Raw genomic sequence first — 20,410 nt, 5'->3', positions numbered from 1 at the left:
GATGACCTGACCTCCTAATGCTCATCACTGATGCTTAAGTTAAGCTTTAAATTTTGCAAAGCCCCCTGTATCCATGGTCTCATTTGATCCTCATAACAGCCTCGTGAGGGAAAAGCTACAGGTATTATTATCCCCATTTTCCAGGTGGGGAAATGGAATGTAAGATTTGAGCTCAGGTGTCTGCTGACTCCATCTCCAGCCCTCTGTCCACTATAACGGGGCTGTCCAACCTTAGGTTTTTATTGAAACAATAGAAGATATGTTTTGATTTGCCATTTTAGTGAGAGCTCTGCAGTAGCTCAGCTTCGTTTACTAAAGCATTTATCTAAATTTCTATGCTTATAGGCGGGCTGCATAAATCGCGCCGCAGGCTGGGCTGCATTTTGGACAGCCTTACACTATAGCATACTGTCTCTCATATGTCACTGGGTATCATAATTAGTTATCTCTGTGTGTAGCATTTGGGACTCTCAAGCTTTGTAACATTTGGGGCCAAATGATTCTGACACAGGATCATAGATTCGGAACCTAAAGGTCTTAAAAAGAAATCCTAAATTCTAGATTTGGAATCCAAACCTTGACAGCCATCTAGTGCAACCTCTTGATTTTAAAGATGAGAAGAAACTGAGATGCACTGAGGCACTCATTTAGATGACTTCCAGAATCACATGACTAGTCAGGATTTGAACCCAAGTTTGCCTGCTGCCGTCATGCTTCAGTCCCCCCAGACAAGGGATCTAGGGACCATCTGACCCTTAGGAAGGCAGCTTGGGCTGATAGGTCAAGGCATAACTAAAGTCTTAGCCTGGAGGCATAGCCTGGAGCTAAGAATGGGTTGATAGATTTTGAGGTTAAGGTATAAGATCACCCAGGACCCTATAAAATATTTGTGTCACATTGGTGGTAATCTTCCTAGGATTACCCAAGAGCAAGATCTTGGATCTGGAACTACAATAATCTGTCAGTCGATATAGTTATTAAGTACCTCCTATGTGCCAGGCACTGTGCTAAATGCTGGGGATACAAAGAAAGACAAAAGACAGTCACTGACCTTGAAAAAAATCACAGTCTAATGGAGGAGACAATATGCAAACAGCTATGTACAAGCAAGGTATAAACAGGATAAATAGGAAATAATCAATAGAGTGGAAAACACTAGAATTAGGAGGGATTGGGAAAGGCTTCCTGTAGAAGTTTCTTGGTGCTTACTGACAGCTGCCCTTGAGTCTATGTGGACCCTGCCATGGGGTTGAACTTCCAGGATAAAAAGGAGTCAACCTAGAAATTCTCTCTGTCTCTGTCTCTCTCTCTGTCTCTCTCTCTCTCCCTCCCTCCTCTCTCTTTTCCCCCTTTCCCCCCCTTCTCTCTCTCACCACATTTCAAAAGGATATAAATTTAGCAGGAGACAATGTCAGTCAATTATTTTTAAGCCATGTGATGACTTCTAAAGCTGGGTCTAAAGTAGCAGGCAGAGCGGCATCCTCCAAATGGGAGGTCAATGAAGTCACAGGGAGTGTGGCAAATCCCAGAACCCTTTGGGTTTTCTGCTCCCAGCTGGGGAACGCTGGGGGCGGCAGACAGATGTGTCTGCTTGTAAGAAGTCAGCTCATTTTTCAAATGTAAAGGTAAGAAATGTAAGATGTGATAGAGAATAGAAGGGGAAGATCTAAGAAAGCCCATTCAAAAGAGTGAGAGCAAAAATGACGCCTATTCCCCCATTGTGAGATCCTCTGATAGAAGACATTGTCTTCTGGGAAGCTATCTTGTCTTGTCTAGAGCTATATTAAACCAAACTATAATTACCATCATTTTTTAACAATATCTCTTTGTAACACTCAAAATATGTGGCATGAAGAGATGCTGTTCCACAGATAGGAAGCTATATTAACAAGCAAAAGAAGAGGTGAAAGAAAAGGAAATTGAAAACAGGAGAGGGGACTCAAGCAAAAGACATGAAAGTCTTTGCTGACCCTGCCTGCAACTCACCTCCATCCCCAAATCAAGGTTATTATGAAAGAAGAAACTTTTGAAGGACAAACTTTGACAGAGGAATGAAAAGACGCCATCAAGGCTTGGGTGGATACTGATGGCTTCATTTCTTCTATGGGTCGGTCGAATCAGATTAAAGATGTGGGCGAACAACTCAACCTCCACCTGCCCTCCCCAACTCAATGAAAGTATTATTGAGCACCAGGGGCTGCTAGACACTGTGCTAGGCACCGGGGCTTCAGAGACAAGAATGAACCACTTACCTTCAAGGAACTTACTAAACGTTATGGGATGGAGTATGTGTGTGTGTGTGTGTGTGTGTGTGTGTGGTGGAGTGTTATGATGGTTATGACTCGTAACACAGAAAATAAATACAAAGGAATTTGAAGAGGGGCAATCTAAGTTGAACTTTGAAGGAAGGTAGGATTCCTCAGGGACACAAGTGATAAAGAAGAGCATTCCAGGCTTGGGGTCTCTATGCAAAGGCAGAGATGGTAAGAGAGAGAATGCTGGGTACATGGGACTATTGCCAGGCCAGCTTGACTGTAATGAAATTGAGTGAGGGTAACAATATGAACAGATGGAGATTTGAGTTAAAAGGACAGGTTGAGAAGCTTGCATTGTATCCTGAAACAATAGAAAGCCAATGGAGAGTTTTGAATGTCCTTGTGTGGGTGATGAATGCTGCTGCCGGTTGACTTGGTCAGAACTGTGTTTTACGGAAATCAATCTGCCAACTGCATGGCAGAGTGTGAATTGGAGAAGGAAGAGCCTGGAAGCAGGGAGACTAGTCACAAGGCTATTGCAGTAGCCCAAAAGGGAGATGATGAGAATCTGAACTAGAGGAGAGATTGTATAAGCATAGAGAGGGGGGAGGGATGGGAGAGATTTTGTGGAGGTAGAATTGACAGGACTTGGCAATTGATCAAATGTGGGGGGTGGGGATGAAGAAGAGGTAGAGTCAAGATGGTAAATTTAGGTGACTGGAAGGATGATGGCCCCTCAGCAGAAACAGAGTAGTTTGTAGGAGAAACGAATTTTTGGGGGAAATAGAATGGATCTGGAGATGCCTATAGGACACCCAGGTAGAAGGATGTTCAGTGGACAGGTGGTAATGTGGTACTAGAGTGTAGGGGAGAAATTAAGTCTGAACACGTGGATTTGTGAATCATCTGCACTGGGATGACATTTCAATCCACGGGAGCCAATGGGATCACTAGAAGAGGTAGTATAAAGCAGGAGTTCTTAACCTTTTTTGAACCAGGGATGCCTCGGGCTGCCCGGTGAAGTCTGTGGACAGCCTCTCAGAAGAATGTTTTTCAATGTATAGAATACATAAAATTAGCAAGGCCATCAATTGTATTGAAAAGCAATTATCACAATATTTTTAAAAAAGAGTTCATGAGCCCCAGTTTAAGAGTCCCCAGTCAAGTCAATGAACATTCTTTAAGTACCTACTATGTGCTAAGCATTGGGGAAATCAAGAAAGGCACAAAATAGTCTCTGTTCTCAAGGAACACACAGTCCACTGGGGGAGACAATGTGCAACTACGTACAAAAAGAGAAAAGAGGGCTTCAGTCCGCATAGCTAAGGACTACACTGTTAGTGATGAGAGAGGAGGGATGCCCCAGCAATGGAGACTGGCCAGACAAATAGATGGAGGACCGGGAGAGTGTAGTGCCACGGAAACCAAAGGAGTGCTGGAAGACACACACACACACACACGCACACACACACACACACACACACACACACACACACAGAGAAAAATAAAAGATCTATCTTCCATCCCTATATCCAACCAAACACTAACTGCTATACTGTTTCTCCATTCATTGTGACAGAGACAAAGAGAGAAGAGGGAGGAAGAGAGGAAAGAGGAGGAATGGGGAAGAAAAGAGGGAGGGGAGAAGGGAGTGAGGGGGAGAGGAGAAAGAGAACAGGAAAGAGAGAGAGAGAGAGAGAGAGAAAGAGAGAGAGAGAGAGAGAGAGAGAGAGAGAACAAACGGAAGAAGGAGGGGGAGAGGAAGAGGAGGGAGGGGAAAGAAGGGAGTGAGGGAGAGAGGAGAAAGAGAAGATCAAGGAAACAGAGAAAGAGTGAGAGTGAGAGAAAGGAAGAGAAAAGCAGGCCACAGCGATACTAACTTCCAAAGGAAATCACAGAAATTAGAATAGCTCTGAAGACACTGAATAAAGGACACAATTATTTTAAAGCAGGCTTCATTCAGGTTGTTTCTACAAAGGTTTCTGGGGCTGGTGCGGCCTACCATCCCTGTCTGGGACGCTTTATTGGCAACCCAGACCCAATATGGCCCCCATCATGCTTGTTGCTTTTCCACCTTAGCCCAGTGACTGACTTCCCTATGACTAAAACCTGTTACCCTGGGTTCTTCTCTCACCTTCCTCTCTCTTCCTTACACCGCTGCAGAACAGTACTATCTGAAATTCCTAAAGACCTCATTCAGTCTGGCAAAAGTGACATATATACGTGATTTCAGTGGGTTCTTTCCAAAACCTTTGGAGGTAGCTACTATAAGCCTCCATAATAATAGCTACCATTTACGTAGCACTTTGTGGTTTGCATTTAATATATATGATTGTGTTCGATCTTCTTTTTACCTCTCGAGGCAGGTGCTACTATTACCATTCCATTTTACAGAATGAGAAGACTGAGGCTCGGAAACTTTAAGTGACTTTCCAGGGTCACAGAGCTAATGTGTCTGAGGTTGGATTCAAACCCAAGTAGTGAATGTGATCATGACTTTAGCCCTGTACCTTCTTGGCCCCTTGTTACTCTTATTTCACAGGTGGGGAAGTTGAGACTCATTGACCTTAAGTGACTGGCCTATAGTTATTCAACCAGGACTGAAGAATCATAGATTTAGATCTATGTGATCAGTAAGAGGATGGGGAGAGGTTGAATCCAATCAAAGGGCTTGATTCCCACATAGCCACTCCTACCCTTATTTATACTCTGTCTCCTGTGAAGACTCTTAAATTTCCTCCTTCTGAGACCCCCTTCAGAGTCAACTCCTTATTCGTAACTGCTCCCCGCAGTACCTCTGGGAGCATCCTGCCACCCCACCCTGGCATCTGACTTACCAGCCCTGCAGTTGAGGGCAGATACCGGTGAGTATGAGTCCTTCCTACCCCTTTCTCATTTTGGGCAGGATAGAATAAGTCACACGTATGAGCCAGTGTGGATGGATTGTGTTGTGCATCCCGTATCTCATTTCTTTAGCTTTCTGCCCATCTTCCAAAGAGCTTACGGCGCGGTGACTGCCATTCTTCTAGTCATCCAGATTATCAAAACCTCAGTGTTATCTTCAGATCTTCACTTTCCCCCATCCCATAGCCACCTATCCAACCAATTAGAAATCTTGTCTGTTTTACCTCTATAATTCTCAATTGGTCCCCGTCTTTTAAAAATATGTCGTTGTTGATGTCTTTTGTTTTTATACCTCATCATAGTTTTCCTCAGTATCCCTCTCCCTTCCAGAGGACCACCCCATATAACAAATAGTAAAGACAAAAGAAAAGAAAGAAGAAAAAGAATCAGCTCCATGGATCAATCCATTGAAAAAGTCTGAAAATGCGCAATGTGTAACACGTGTGGACCTCCTGCCTCCATGAAGTAGTGGCTTGGGGTATCTTCTCATGTTTTTTCCTTTAAGTAACATTGGATATTGATTTTTTGTTGCATTCACCTTTGATTTTTTTTTGAGAGTATGGTGGTTGTTTCCATTTACGCTGTTGTAGGCAATGTGTGTATCATTTACTTGACTCTGCTTTCATTACCCTGCATCAGTATATATAGATCTTTCCATGAGAATTCATGGGTATGGAAACATTGGACAAAGGTAAGATGGATGCAGCTCTTTGTCCTTCTTTGATCACAGCGGCAAGCTTTCCTGTTGACCCTATCCATGTTCATCATATACATTCCCCGATTGATGAACATTAGTTTCCAATTCCTTGTTATTACAAAAAGTACTGCCATAAATATTTCAGTGTATACGGTGACTTTCTTATCAATGGCTTCCTTGGAGTATGAGCCCAGGGGTGAAATTTCTGGGTCAAGGGCATAAACATTTTAGTCACTTTGTTTTAATAATTTTAAATTGCTTTCCAAAATGATTGTGCCAATTCACAGCTCCCCCAACAATGCATTAGTGTGCCTATCATCTTACAACCCCTACAACATTGACTGGCCATTTTTGTCATCTTCGCCAATTTTCAGAGTGTGAAGTGAAACCTTTAAGTTGTTTTGATGTGTATTTCTCTTATTATTAGTGATTTGGAGCATTCTTTCATGTGTTTTCTAACACTTTTAGATCTTCTTTGAGAAATTTGAGAAATGTTCATTCACATCCTTTGGCCACTTAACTATTAGAGAACAGTTATTAATCACACACATATTTTTTAATTGTTTATGTATCTTGGATACTAAACCTTTATTGGAGAAATGTGATACAAATATTTTTTTCCAACCTGACCATTTCCCTTTTTATTCTAGGTGCATTAATTTTGTCTGTGCTTTTCAGTTTCATATAATCAAAATTATTTACCTTATCATTTATAATTGCTTCTATTTCCTCATTTAGTTAAAAATATATCTCCTACCCATAATTTTGCGAGATATGTTAGTTGCTTGTCCTCTAATGTTTAATGGTATGAGCTTTAATATTAAGATCATGCATCCATTCAGTAATTTTCCTAAAGCACAGGGCTGCTATGTGGCTCTAATTGTAACACCTACCCTACAGGGGCTGTCATGAGTTAAAATGAGGTAACTTTTGTAAAGCAGTTAGTAAACTTTAGTGCAATAAAAATATTAGTTATTATTGCAATTATTCCCTAAATTTGTATATTTAGTATTTAGCAGAGGCAGAACCTTAACCACCAGTCACAAAATTACCTTTGGAGAATGTATTAAAAATATTAAGATGAATAGATTTAATCTTTCTAACTTACAAAATAAGATACATTGCAATATAATATATTTTATTTCTATATATTCTCTGCATATTATATGTAGATTTTTTAAAAGAAGTTTCCTCTCTGGGGCTGAGGCAAATAAGGGGAGGAAACAGAATGCTACCAACACCAGAGTACAGAGTGGAAGAAAAAGGCTTTGAATGGAGAATTCATGGCTATGAAAACATTGGAGAAAGGCAAGACAGATGCAGTACTTTGTCCTTCTTTGATCACAAGGGCAAGTTTTTCTGTTGACCCTTTCCTTTGGCCCAGTTGAGAACTTGGCCTCATGGGTTAAAGGCGTCACTTATCAGAGATGCCAGACCAGGGACAAAAGTCTTTATATTTAAGTTCCAGTACATTAATAGGAGCAAGATTCTCCATAATGAACTAGTTTATTCAAGCACCACCACATCAACCATGCCCTGGAAATTAGACTAAGAGAAGCAGCAAAAAGAATAACATTCCCCAAAAAATTTCTGCCGAAGCTATTGAATAGTCAAATTCTGTTCTTTGAGTTGCCATCATTTCTCTGTAAACCCTTATTTCTGTGTGGGAGAATCTTTGCCCACTCCAAGAAGCACAGGTAAGCCATGAAGGCCGTGTTGGACTTTCATAGTGGAAAGTGTTGCTGTCTCATAGCTGGTGCCTCTGGGTGGTGACTGCTGTCAGCCTAAACTTGGAGCCTGGCCTTTATAAACACCCCTCCCCCACACCACTCTACTACTCCCTCAGTTCTCACCACACATTTACCAGGGAACTGTCTTTTAAATAGCCAGTGGTCATTTTCACTTCCTCCAAAAACTTCTGCAGGGCCGCTATCTCCCTGTCCAGTTCATAGCATCGGATCTTGGCTACCTTCTCGTACACTCGGATCTGGTTGGCCACCTTTGATTCTTCGGCCTGGTTCACCACCCGGGCCAGTCTCAAGGATGATGTATCATCAATTCTGGTAATAAGGAGCGGCTTGAGTCTTCCGTGGCTCATACTGGCCCGTACCTTCAAGAACCCTTACTTGGGAACAAGGCACAGCCAATAGGCTTCTCAGCCCTCTAGGTTCTGGGACTTTCTGGCTGTGGGAGCTGGTGATGTCAGGAGTCTTTGCTGTTAGGACGAGGGTATTGATGAACTGTTTCTGGCAGACCTGAGTGTTCACACAGCAACCCTGCTGAGCAGACCAGCAAAACAACTGCTTGGATTTTTAACTCTAGATTTGAAAATAGATTTTCAATTATAAAGTAATTAAGTGAGAGCTGGAGTGTGTCTCTCAATGTCCAGTGAGTGAATCTCAGAGAAGCTTCACTCCTCAGAGAAATCAGGGGTCCCTTGTCCCAAGCTCAGGCTCCTCTTGTGGGGATCCACGCAAAGGCTGACCAAGTCAACTGTGGTGGTGAAGACTAAAAAAGTCAAGGGACTTTTCTTCCTCAACTGTTCAGTGCTGGAAAGTAGGAGACCTGGTCTGAAAGGGTCCCATACTCATTTACCCTCCCAATGTTCTATTGGAGAAGGCTCAGAACATCTCTGTAATCCTAGACTTTCTCAACCCACACCTAAAACACACCCTTGGAAATGGTCCTGAGAGGAAAAGATCCTTCCTGGACCTAGTGCCTCCCGGAGCCCGATGGCTTGGGGATTAGAATACTGGAACTATGGAATCACATGACCATGGAAGCAGAGAAAAACAGAATCTTACATCCCTTAGAGACCACCAATACAGTCCTGTTTCTCAAGTGATAGGCAGCTAGGTGGCATAGGGGATAGATTGCCAGGCTTGGAGTCAGGAAGACTCATCTTCCTGAGTTCAAATCCTGCCTTAGATACTTACTAGCTGTGTGACCCGGGCAAGTCACTCCACCCTGTTTGCCTCAGTTTCCTCAACTGTAATATGCGCTGGAGAAGGAAATGGCAAACGACTCCAGTATCTTTGCCAAGAAAACCCCAAATGGGGTCATGAAGAGTCAGACACAATTGAAAAACGACAACAAAAATTAAAAATGTAATATAGTCAAAATTACCCCTGCAAAAACTTTTTAAATTGCCTATAAAGTACAGTTGAGTGTTTGCTGTTTCCTCAGTAGGTCTCAATTCCGAAGTGCTTCTCTTAGTGCAAGCTTGTCATCTCAGGGAGCAACAGTGGGAGCTAGAAAGGAGTTAGGGTCTCCAGGAGGGCAGATAGAACTGAGATGGAAATAAATGGGACCATGGAAACAAATGTAAATGTTATTTTTCACTTTACCCAACTAAAGTCTTGCTCAAGAGACAAGTTGAATTGAAGCTTCTATTTAAATAGAGGAAAACGGCAACAAAGACAAATTGATCTTGTAAAAACCCCAGTGATTCCCTCTGCCAATGTTGCAAGTGCTTCCTGAATGAATGGGACGGTGATCTTATGTTGTAGTGTATCACTGCGGAGCTCTTTCTTTTCCCTGATACCCCATGAGGCAAGAGAAGGTACAAGGAAGGCAAAGGGCACTCAACATGCGCCTTCTACCTGACCATGAGTTCTAGGAGGGCCATCCAAGGATCTTCCTCCTATGAGCTCCAACTGTGGAAGAAGACTGAATAGACCAGGAAAAGGAAAGTCTAGAACCACCTTCCTTGTTGTGAGATGCTCACATGAGAGCCACTTGGGGACCGAGACCTAGTGATGGAGTAGCTCTTTCAAGTTTCCCATCTCATGTACAATCCAGAACTTTGTGGATAGAGTGCTGGATTTGGAGTCAGGAAGGCAGGCCTAATTTTAAATCCAGCCTCAGGCACTTTCTAACTGTGAGCCCGGGCAAGCCACTTCACCTCTGTTTACCTTAGTTGTCTCATCTGTAAAATGGAAATAATGGCACCTATATCCCAGGGTTATTGTGAGGATCAAGTGAGATAATATTTGTAAAGCTCTTTGTAGTCCTTAAAGCACAATATAAATGCTGTTGTTATTATCCATTCGTAGATAGAGTAGATAAATAGACTGAATCTCTGCACTGTTTCAATCTTTCCTTCCTTCCTTCCTTCCTTCCTTCCTTCCTTCCTTCCTTCCTTCCTTCCTTCCTTCCTCCTATCTTTCCCCTCCTCTCCCCTCCCCTCCTCTCCCCTCCCCTCCTCTCCCCTCCCCTCCCCTCCCCTCCCCTCCCCTCCCCTCCCCTCTCCTTTCCTCTCCTTCATTTCTCCAATATTTCAGTAGTTACTTCTCTCTCTCTTCCTTTTCTGGTCAGACATTAAAGTTGAATTGGCATAAGATAAATTCAGGTATGATTCTATGTGCCTGCACTCTAAGGCATTTTGCAAACCATTAGGTCCTCTATAAACATCAGCTATTCTTATGGTACTGTAGGGATATCTGGTCAGAGAGGGCCTTCTTCCGTTTCTTTGTTCTTTGGGAACTCAGGGTTGCCTGACCTTTACGAAGTCATCATTTAACACATACAATTGTTTCCTTAATGCCAGGTTAAGAAGGGACTTGAGTCATTGAAAGGTAATTGGGGCCATGCCTGTCATGCCCAGAGTTCAGTTCTTGTGCCTTTTGGGATCCTTTCTACACACAGGAGAGTTATTTAGAACAAGGATCCTTAGCCTCCTATTTTAGACCACTTGTCCTTCAGGGCATCTGTGAATGTGAGTGTGAAAACCCTGCATCTGGATTTTCATTGTCCTCTAACTGAAACATAGTATTTTCTTTGGTTCTTTAAAAACCTTAGTCTGAGAAGGGGTCCATAGGCTTCATAAGTTTGCTAGTGCTGTGTGGTTCTCAAAAAAGGTTAAGAACCCCAATTTAGACAAAAACTAGATTTTAGCATGATCAACTTTTATGTGAATATTTAAGCTGGAAAAGTGAGGTTTTAGGAGTAACTTGGTAGATGTCTTTAAAAACTGTCCTTCAAATAGTAAAAGATTTGTTTTCTTGGCTCCTGAGTGCGTACTGAAGAAATGGGTGGAAACTAATGAAGGGAAGATTTTAGCTCAAAGTAACGAAAAAGTTCCCAGCAATTAGAGCTGTCAAAAGAATAAGAAAAAGATACAGAAACAGATTGCCTTAAGTAGTAGTGAGCTCCCCATCAGTGTTGGTTTTCAAAGATCTGTTGGATGGCTGCTTGTGAGGGATGCTATAGGGAAGATTCCTAGTTAGGTATGGGTCAAACTCATTATTCCCCCAGGATGGGGTAGAGGGGGGGAAGAGTTGGAATATTTGGTCACAACTTTTTATTAGTGAGAAGCGGTTTTGATGGAGAAAGATTTGTTTAAGCAGCCAAAGCTAGCAGAGCTCACGGCTTGAAGTGAGGTAGCTTTTTGAGTTTAGACACACCTAAGAAGCTGTGCTGACATCTACTGGCCTCTTTGAATTCTGTACTTCTTGATCTGAAGTCAGGAACAGCAATCTCTGGGCAGGTCAGTATCTGCAGACTCCTTTCCTAGATGCTTAGAGATCATCCATTCCAACTTTCTTATTGTACAGAAGGGGAAACTGAGGTCCAAAGCTGCCTTTCCCCTGTACCTCTGTTTGCTTGTGATCTTTACTTTTCTTTCTTTGGTAGATTAAAAAGCAGCAAGATGAATCAATAGTGTTTCAGCAGCAAAAACCAACCAATCAACCAACCAATCAACCAACCAACCAACCGCACAAACAAATACTATCCCCCCAAAGAACAACAAAACGATTCAATCTCATGCTGCGTTAAGAGAGGTACAGTGCCCATAACAAGGGAGATGATAACCCTGTTACATACTGTCTTGGTCAGACCACATCTTGAGTATTATGTTTGGCTCTGACTACACATTTCAGAAATGATATGATGCATAGAAATTCATTAAGCACCTACTATGTGCTATGGCCGGTGCTAAATGCTGGGGAAACAAAAAAAAGGTCCCTGCCCTCAAGAAGCTTACAATCTAATGGGGGAAGACAAAACAAAAGAGGAAGATGAAAAGGGGTGTGTGTGTGTGTGTGTGTGTGTGTGTGTGTGTGTGTATGTATGTATGTATGTAAGTGCCAGAGGGTTTCTGGCATGTGGACACGATGAAGACAATGGTGGAGTTGAAACCAAACAGAGCAGCTGGTGGCAAATAAAATTTTTTTTTTGAGTCTGGGGAGTGTCTAGAGAACATGGTGAAGGACCTGGAGATCACTCTGGTTTTATGAGGATCATTTAATTAAACCAAATGGGGATGTTTGTTCTGAAGAAAAGACTCAGAGGCCGTATTGTGCTGAACTCAATAGATCCTTTATCTGTTGTGTTTAAGGGAAAACTGTGGCTAAATTTGAGACACCCAAGAGAGTAGAGAGAGGAAGAAAGGACACCACCCAAGCCCAGGACCATCTCTTTCCTACAGAGAGGCAGCAGCGGCCCTCTCCAAACTAGGGCAGTTCACTGATCTCCCACACCAGTGCTGGCATTACCCCCTCCAAAGGTAGATGGGGAAAGGCAGGTAAGGGTCCAGGACTGTTGCCAGGGACCTATGGTGCTATCGCTTTTATACACGATGGTCTTTAGGGAATGGAAGGAGGAAGGAGTCCACAGTGGTCCTTGAAGAGACTATTCTGAGTACTTGGCATTCTATTATGTCAACTCTGGGATGCTTGGGTCCATCTTCACTCATTCCTCCACAGTCCCTGAAGAGAAGTCAGATAGGTTTTACATCTCTAAGATTATAGGCAGGAATTGGCCGAACCTCTAGAAAAACAGAATTACTTAATCTAGAAGTTTCTAGGCATACAAGATTCCATATAGGGGAGTTCTAACAAAGAGAAAAGTAGAAGATGGTACCAGGCAGGAGGAGAATGTGTGACTGGAGTATATCTTGTTAAATGGAGAAAGTTTGGGTCTTTCTGGTTTTTCTAGATTACAACAATTCCCAAGTAGGAGGGATAATTCCCTAACCCTTGCCTGAATTGGATTTCCTTGTTAGTTTCCCCCACTGGGGAAATGGCGACCAAAGGAAATGTTGTGTGCATTTTTATGGTTTTTTTTGGGGGGGGAGGTGGTGGGGGAAGGAGATTGAAAACAATTCTGTCGTCTGCTTTAAAAATATTCTTCAAAAATTTTTTGAACTAAAAAAACTAAACATGAACATTTCCATATTTAAATATCAGAAATAATATAGCATATAAAGTCATAAATCTATTATGTACAGCTTTTAAAAGTAAAAATTAAATTTAACATGATAGTACTAACACCCCTTGCTTTTCTGTGTCCCATTGTGATTTTCCCTTTGCTTTCTTCTGTTATTTAAAATGTTTTATTGACACAATTTTTCTTTTCTTTTTTAGCTTCACTATCACCAACCCACTCACTTTCCCCAACTCTTTCCTCCCCTAAGTAAAATCCCTCCACTGTTAACCAAGAAGCACAGTCAAATGAGACAATTTCACAGTGTCCATAGCTTAAAATGTGTCTCATTTTGTACCTCTAGCCCAGGGGTTAATCTTTTTGTGTATTGCAGTCCTCTTTAGCAGTCTGGCGAATCCCTTGGACCCCTTTTCAGAATAATGCTTTTAAATGCATAAAATAAACTACACAGGATTACAAAGGAAAACAGTGAAATTCAGTTATCAGTACACTAAACACAGTTATTCATAATCATTGTTTCTTACAGTACACTAATATTTCATTACTTTCATATCCCCAAATTTGTTTAGTCATTCCTTAATTTACTGGCATCTACTTTGTCTCCAATTCTTTGCTATTACAAAAATGCTACTATAAATATTTTGGTGTATATGGAGAATTCCCTCTTATCACATATTACATTTCCTGATTATTATTCAACCTGGTGTGAATTTCAAGTTTTTGCCGGAGTAGGTATGGGGGATCTGGGCTATTTTCTTCTTCCAGGAAGTTATTTTGGCTGAAAATTAAACCATTAGAATTACCACAAGCACCCTCAAACTGAAGCATCAGGGGTTCTGGTTTTGGTCATCACCCATGTTGCATATGGATTTTATTTTTTTAATTTATTTTTTTTCAATTAAAAAGCAGTTATTTTCTCTTGTTACCAACTCCCATCCAGAAAAATCCTTGTAATAAATATTCATAGTGAAGCAAAACTAACTCCCACATTGGCCATATCCACAAATATGTACGACATTCTGCATATTGAGTTCATCGCCTCTTTGTCAGGAGGTGGGTAGCATGTCTTATCATGGGCCCTCTGGAATTGTGGTTGACTATTGCATTGGTTAGAGTTCAATGCCTTTCAAAGTTTTTAGGTTTTACAATGTTGTAATTATAGTGTAAGTTGTACTCCTGGTTCTGCTCATTTCATTCTACATCAGTTCATATGGGTCTTCTCAGGTTTCTCTGAAACTCTTACCTTTACCATTTCTTATAGCACAATACATTCATGTGCCATCATTTACATAGCCATTCCCCAACTGATGGACACTTCCTTAGTTTCCATTTTGTTTGCCACTATAAAAAGAGCTGCTGGGAATATTTTTGAATACATGGGTCCTTTTCATCTTTCTTCTATCTCTTTGGGGTATAGGCCTAGGAGGAGTATTGCTGAGTGTGCACGATTTAGTTATTTTTTGGTCAGAGTTCTAAATTGCTCTCCAGAATGGCTGTGCCAGTGGACAGCTCCACCCATGGTGCATTAGAGTGCCTGTTTTCCTACAGTCCTGCTAACATTAGTCATTTACCTTTTTTAAAAACTTTGTCAGTTTGATGGGTGTGAAGTAGAACTTCAAAGCTGTCTTAATTTTCATTTCTCTAATTATTAGTGATTTGGAGCATTCTTTTTCATTGGTGTAGTTATCTCATAGGTATGTGGAAGAGAGAAAACCATAAGAAGATGAAATGGTAAGAAGGGGCTTGGTTATGTGTTCCCAGAGGTAATAGGAGCCAGTGGATCTCAGCAAGCAGGACATTCCATGGACAGACCTACATGTTAGAAAACTCACCTGCATTTTCTGGCTGAATTATTGGAACAGGGACAGACTTGAGGCAATGGGACTTGAAAGTAGAGCTAGGAGACAGCAATGTTACTAAGTATAAAGGAAGGGAGAGTGAGGAAGATGAAGAGTGAGGAAGAGGAAGGGAGAGTGAGGAAGAAGAAGAGAGAATGAGGAAGAGGAAGAAAGAGTGAGGAAGAGGAAGAGAGAGTAAGGAAGAGGAAGGGAGAGTGAAGAAGAGGAGGGGAGAGTGAGGGAGAGGAAGGGAGAGTGAGAAGGGAAAGGGAGAGTGAGGAAGAGGAAGGGAGAGTGAGGAAGAGGAAGGGAGAGTGAGGAAGAGGAAGAGAGAGTGAGGAAGAGTAAGGGAGAGTGAGGAAGAGGAAGGGAGAGTGAGGAAGAGGAAGAAAGTGAGGAAGAGGAAGGGAGAGTGAAGAAGAGGAGGGGAGAGTGAGGGAGAGGAAGGGAGAGTGAGAAGGGAAAGGGAGAGTGAGGAAGAGGAAGAGAGAGTGAAGAAGAGTAAGGGAGAGTGAGGAAGAGGAAGCGGATGCTCACCAGCTAGAGAGAGGCAAAGGAGGATGAGTATGGGAGAACAGAGATGAAGAAAGATCCAGAAAAAAGAGAAGATGGGATTAAGGGTGTTGCTGGAAGAGTTAGCCTTGGCTGGGAGAAGGACCACTCCATCCTCTGAGAAGGAAATAATAAGAGGATGGGTGAAGACACAGGCAGGTTCTGCTTTTCCTTTCCCTTATAGAAGCCTAAGAACTCCTAGGGTTGGCACCTCATCTTTGACTTGGCTCTTTGGATGTCCTTAGTCTAAGAGGTAACAGACCTTTGGCCAGTGTTCCATGCTTATGGCTGAATTGTAGTCTCAGGGCCATGAGATAATTGACTCAGAGCTAGGGCATGGACCTTCTGACTCCAAGATCAGTGTCCTTGAACCTCTGCCATGCGGGTTCCCTCCCCAGTGCGACAACTGCCTTGAAGGCAAGGATTGTGTCTTCTCCTTCTGCTGCTGGCTTCTTCATGGTGATGCCAAACAGGGCTAGGCTGGGAGCATGGTGGGTACTTAATAGGTGAATAAATAAATAAATAAATAAAGCTGAACTGAAATCTTTTCCAGGGAAAAGCCAAGCCTGGCATAGTACAAAGGGGGGCTGGACTTACACTAAAAAAACCTGGGTTCTAGTATAGGCTCTGCCCCTTATTGGCTGTAGGGCCTTGGGTGAGTCACAGTATCAAAAAAATCAGTTTAATCTCAGCAGAACCCTAACTAGGCATATTCTTCTCTGAGTGCAGGGAAGGGCAGAGGTGCAGAGTTCAGCCTGGCTGCAGGTGCAACTGAGCCAGGAGAGGGGAGTGAAGTCCTACCCTTGTCCCTTCAGGAGTTGAGGGGACAAGCAAACCCTGTGAGAAGGCTGCCATGGCAATGGGACCATAAGGGGGAGGGTTGGCTGTGAGTAGTTGTGCAGTACAGTGGCTTAAGGATGATGGGCACTCTGGGGAGAAAGTGCACATTCCTGGGGAAGAGGATTATCCCATAATTTTTACCACCATGTCAGTGCCCTGGGGCAATGACCTGTTCAACTCTGGCTAGTTACTGCTCTGGAATTTAGAAATCATATGATCCAATCCCCTTCTTTTTTAAAAATAGGGAAAATGAAGACCAGAAACATAAAGGGGTCCACATGTCTGAGGTCATAAAGGCAGCAAATAGTCGAGCCCAAATTCAAGGCCTCCTGACTCCAAAGGCAGTTCTCTTTCATCTCCAGCAAACCCATTCCTCTTGGGTGAATTGGGCTAGATAATCTCTGAGACCTCTTTGAGATCTAGAGCTATGCTCCTCTGACCTCCATTCTAGTTCTATGTTGAGGCATGTGCTACATAAACCATAAAGTAAGACAGAAATTCAAGCCATTACCATCTCTAACCCAACTCAGCATGTTGGTTGTTGCTGGGTTATCCACGGTCTTACTCTTCCCTGCTCCACTTTTCTTGGTAGTCTGGGCCTGGGACCTGCCTGGGGAGACCTGAGACCTCATTTCCCAAGGAAAGCTGTCTTTTCTCAAAAGGAGGATGTGCAGCCTGTGGGATGTCATGTGAGACAGATCGCAGATGCTCTGGGCCCCATCCTGCTCGCAATCAGAAAGCCGTGGCTGTCCATCAGCATTAGAGTGGGGAGCTATGACATGACAGTTACCGGACTTGTGTTAATACGTTTTAATCTTGCAAACTAATTTTGTTTCCCCCACTTGGCCAGCTCCGCATTGTGTTTGGTGGGAGCCAGCCCTGGTGGAGCCCTCTCCAGCTGTCAATCAGAGTTAGCCTGTCACCGTGGAGACACTGGCTTCTATCCATCTGTGGCCACTCGTCTTTCTTGTACGCTCCATAAGATGTGGGGACCTTTAAAGAGGCATGTGTTGGATGGCCCATGTGGAGATTGACATGTTTGCTGTCCCTTAATGGGTTTTAGGATGACTTTTCTGGAAAACAAAACAAAACAGCATCAAGGAATAACAATCCCTGTGACTAATAATGGGAGATAGACAACATCGAACCATTTGTCACTTATGAGCCAAGGAAACATTTTAGAAATGCAGAATCATGGAATCTTAGAGCTGGTAGGGACTTTAGCTAAAGCATCCCATATGAGAAGTCCAGAGAGCTGGATTCTAGCCCTTACTTGGCCATGAATTCAATGTACGACCTTGGGCAGGTCCCATCCCCTCATCTGTAACACTTGGGGAATTATAATGGGTGATATCTAAGGGCGTCTTCCAGCTCTAACATTCTGAAAGTCTTTCTATTTATGAATCAGATCCAACTTTTATATTTTATGGATAAAGAAACTGAGGCTCAGAGAGTTTCAAGCCATCAATCAGTAAACATTTATGAAGCACCTACTATGCAACAGTCACTGTGCTAAGTGCCAGGGATACAAAAAGAGGCAGAAGACAGTCTGCCATAAAAGAACTTACAGTCTAATGGGGTAGACAACATACCAACAGATATATACAAAACAAGCTATAGGATAGGTCGGAAATAATGAACAGGGGTGGTGATGGGGGAAGCATTGGAATTAAGAGGGGGTTGGGGAAAGCTTCCTGTCAGAGGTGAAATTTTAGTTGGGACTTACAGGAAGCCAGGGAGGTCATTAGTCTGAGTGGAGGAGAGAGGGTGTTGCAGGCATTGGGAACGGTCAGAGAAAATACCCGGAGCTAAGAGATGGAGTGTCTTGTTTGTGGAATAGCCAAGAGGCCAGGGTCCCTGTATGGAAGAGTATGTGTTGGAGAGTAAGGTGTAAGAAGATTGGAAAAGGAGGAGGGGGCCAGGTTGTGAGGGGTTTGAATGCCCCAAAGGGGATTTTGTGTATGTTCCTAGAAATCACTGGAGTTTAGTGAGTAGAGGGGTGGTGATGATACAATCAGACTCGCGCTTTAGGAAAATCACTCTAGTGTCTGAATGGAGGATGAATTGGGAGTGGGGAGAGACTTGAGGCAGCTGACTCACCAGTGGCAGGTGATTAAAGTAATCAGATCATTAAGTGATGATGAGAGCTTGGACTAGGGTGGCTGCAGTATCAGAGGACATAATGGGACACATTGAGGAAATGATACAAAGGTGAAATTGACAGGCCTTGGCAACAGTTTGGATATGGAGAGTTTTGTCCGAGGCTACATAGTAACTTCATGGCAGAACCAACCCCTGCCTCCTTAATTCAGGGTTCATCTCAGCATTCTGTGTCTAATTCAATTTAATTCAATTAAAAAAAGGTATGATAAACACCTGCCATGACTAGTATTGGGGGAGATACAAAGCTTGGCTAAGACACAGTCCCTCCCCTCATGGAGCTTACCCTTTGCAAGGGAGATTGGAGACATCTTTGGGATGAATACAGATTGAAATCTCTGCATCCTCTTGAATTCCAGGTTATTCTGGTACAAATCTGCCCATAAATCCTCCACAGGGAGTCTACTATGATATGTTATTATGTATCACATACTTACATAATTACATGAATAAGGCCAACATAGCCTAGAGTGTCAAACTCATATAGAAATGATCACTGTAGTCAAAATTAGGTACCACAGGCAGCAAATATTAGAGGTGGAATTTGAGCCTGGGGCCTTTGTATCCAGAGACAGTGCCCTTTCCATGGTACCAGAGTAGTGTCAAATCACGCTGCTTGCCACCACCTGTGTGACTTTGGGCTTCAGTTTTCTCTTTTGTAAAGTAGGGGAATAGATGGCCTCCTGAGGGCTCTTTCAGTTCTGTGTCTACAAACTATGAATCCAGCAGGCAAAGAAAGAAATTACCTGCAGAACAGGCAGGAGGTGTAATCTTCTCATGGACCACAAGAGGGAGAGGAAGGAACGTCAATAGAAGGCCAGCCAGCAGTGAGCCACCCTGAGGATCCCAGAGGACTTTAGTGGGGCAGGCAAGCTGTTTGTCTGCGATGGTCACCCTGCATGGAGACAGGGCTAGGCTGGTCTTCTGTCATGCCCCTTCTCTGCAGGGTTCACTGACGAACCTCTCTCAGCCTGTCCCACGGTGGGATGCCCAAATGTTCTCAAAGGTCCATCCCATTCTAAATCTCCAATCCTAGCTTCTGTATATTTTACTTTCTGTAGAAGAAAGTGGTAATTTCCTGTGCATACCAATTTGTTCATGTTTGGGATCGAGGAGACCCAAAGGGAATAGTGATTCCGGTAAAAACAATCTGGCTTCACTTTCCTGCTCTGGAGTTCCTGGTCAGTATTGGCTGCTACCTAGGAATCCCTTTCTCCCCTTGACCTTTCAGGTATCTCTGCTTTGCTCAGATCCCTCCCTGGGTGACCTCTACCCTACTTTCTCAAGTGGTTCTTAGGCTGCCGATTTTTTCAGACTCTTCCTCCTCTCCCTCCCCACTCCTCTTGGGCAAGCTAAAACCCTGCCCACCCATTAAGGCCCAACCTTCTCTACAAATTATTCCCTGATTTCCCTAACCAGGAGCGCTTGGCAGGTTCATGATACTTTCGTTGTAACTCTCAGCTACATTTATCACATGCTATTATAGAGAGGAAGACTGGTGTAGTGGATAGAGAAGTCCTGACTTGTAGTATGGGAGATTTGGGTTCAAGCTTTGCCTCTGACATACACTAGTTGTACGATGGTAGCCAAATCACTTAATCTTTCAGTTTCTTGGGTGGTTCTCTAAGATAGGTAAGGAAGTGCATGGAGGTGGGAAAGCCTGAAATCGTGAATGGGTGGGAAGGGTAAGGAAAGCGGGGAGAGGGGAATGAGATGTTGGGTAGCCCAGCAAAGGACTGGCAACTTCCCATCATTTTGATATTATGTGGTTTGTTATTTTGTGTACTTCATCTCCCCTACTGGACTATACATTCCCTGATCCCAGAGACCTGGTTTTATTCATCTTTGCATCTATCCCTTCCAGGTTCCTGACTACTGAAATTTAATTTACTCAGGATTTATTGAATTAGTTTAATTGGATTTAATTGCCAGAAAAGTAACACCATCTCAGGTGAGGCATTGAGAGGCATGGCATACAGAACAAAGGAGGAAAGAAT

This window comes from Trichosurus vulpecula, chromosome 6, assembly GCF_011100635.1.
Source record: "Trichosurus vulpecula isolate mTriVul1 chromosome 6, mTriVul1.pri, whole genome shotgun sequence".
In the NCBI taxonomy this organism is placed as follows: domain Eukaryota; kingdom Metazoa; phylum Chordata; class Mammalia; order Diprotodontia; family Phalangeridae; genus Trichosurus; species Trichosurus vulpecula.
The sequence above is the reverse complement of the archived record's forward strand: the minus strand, read 5'-3'. Positions refer to the sequence as shown.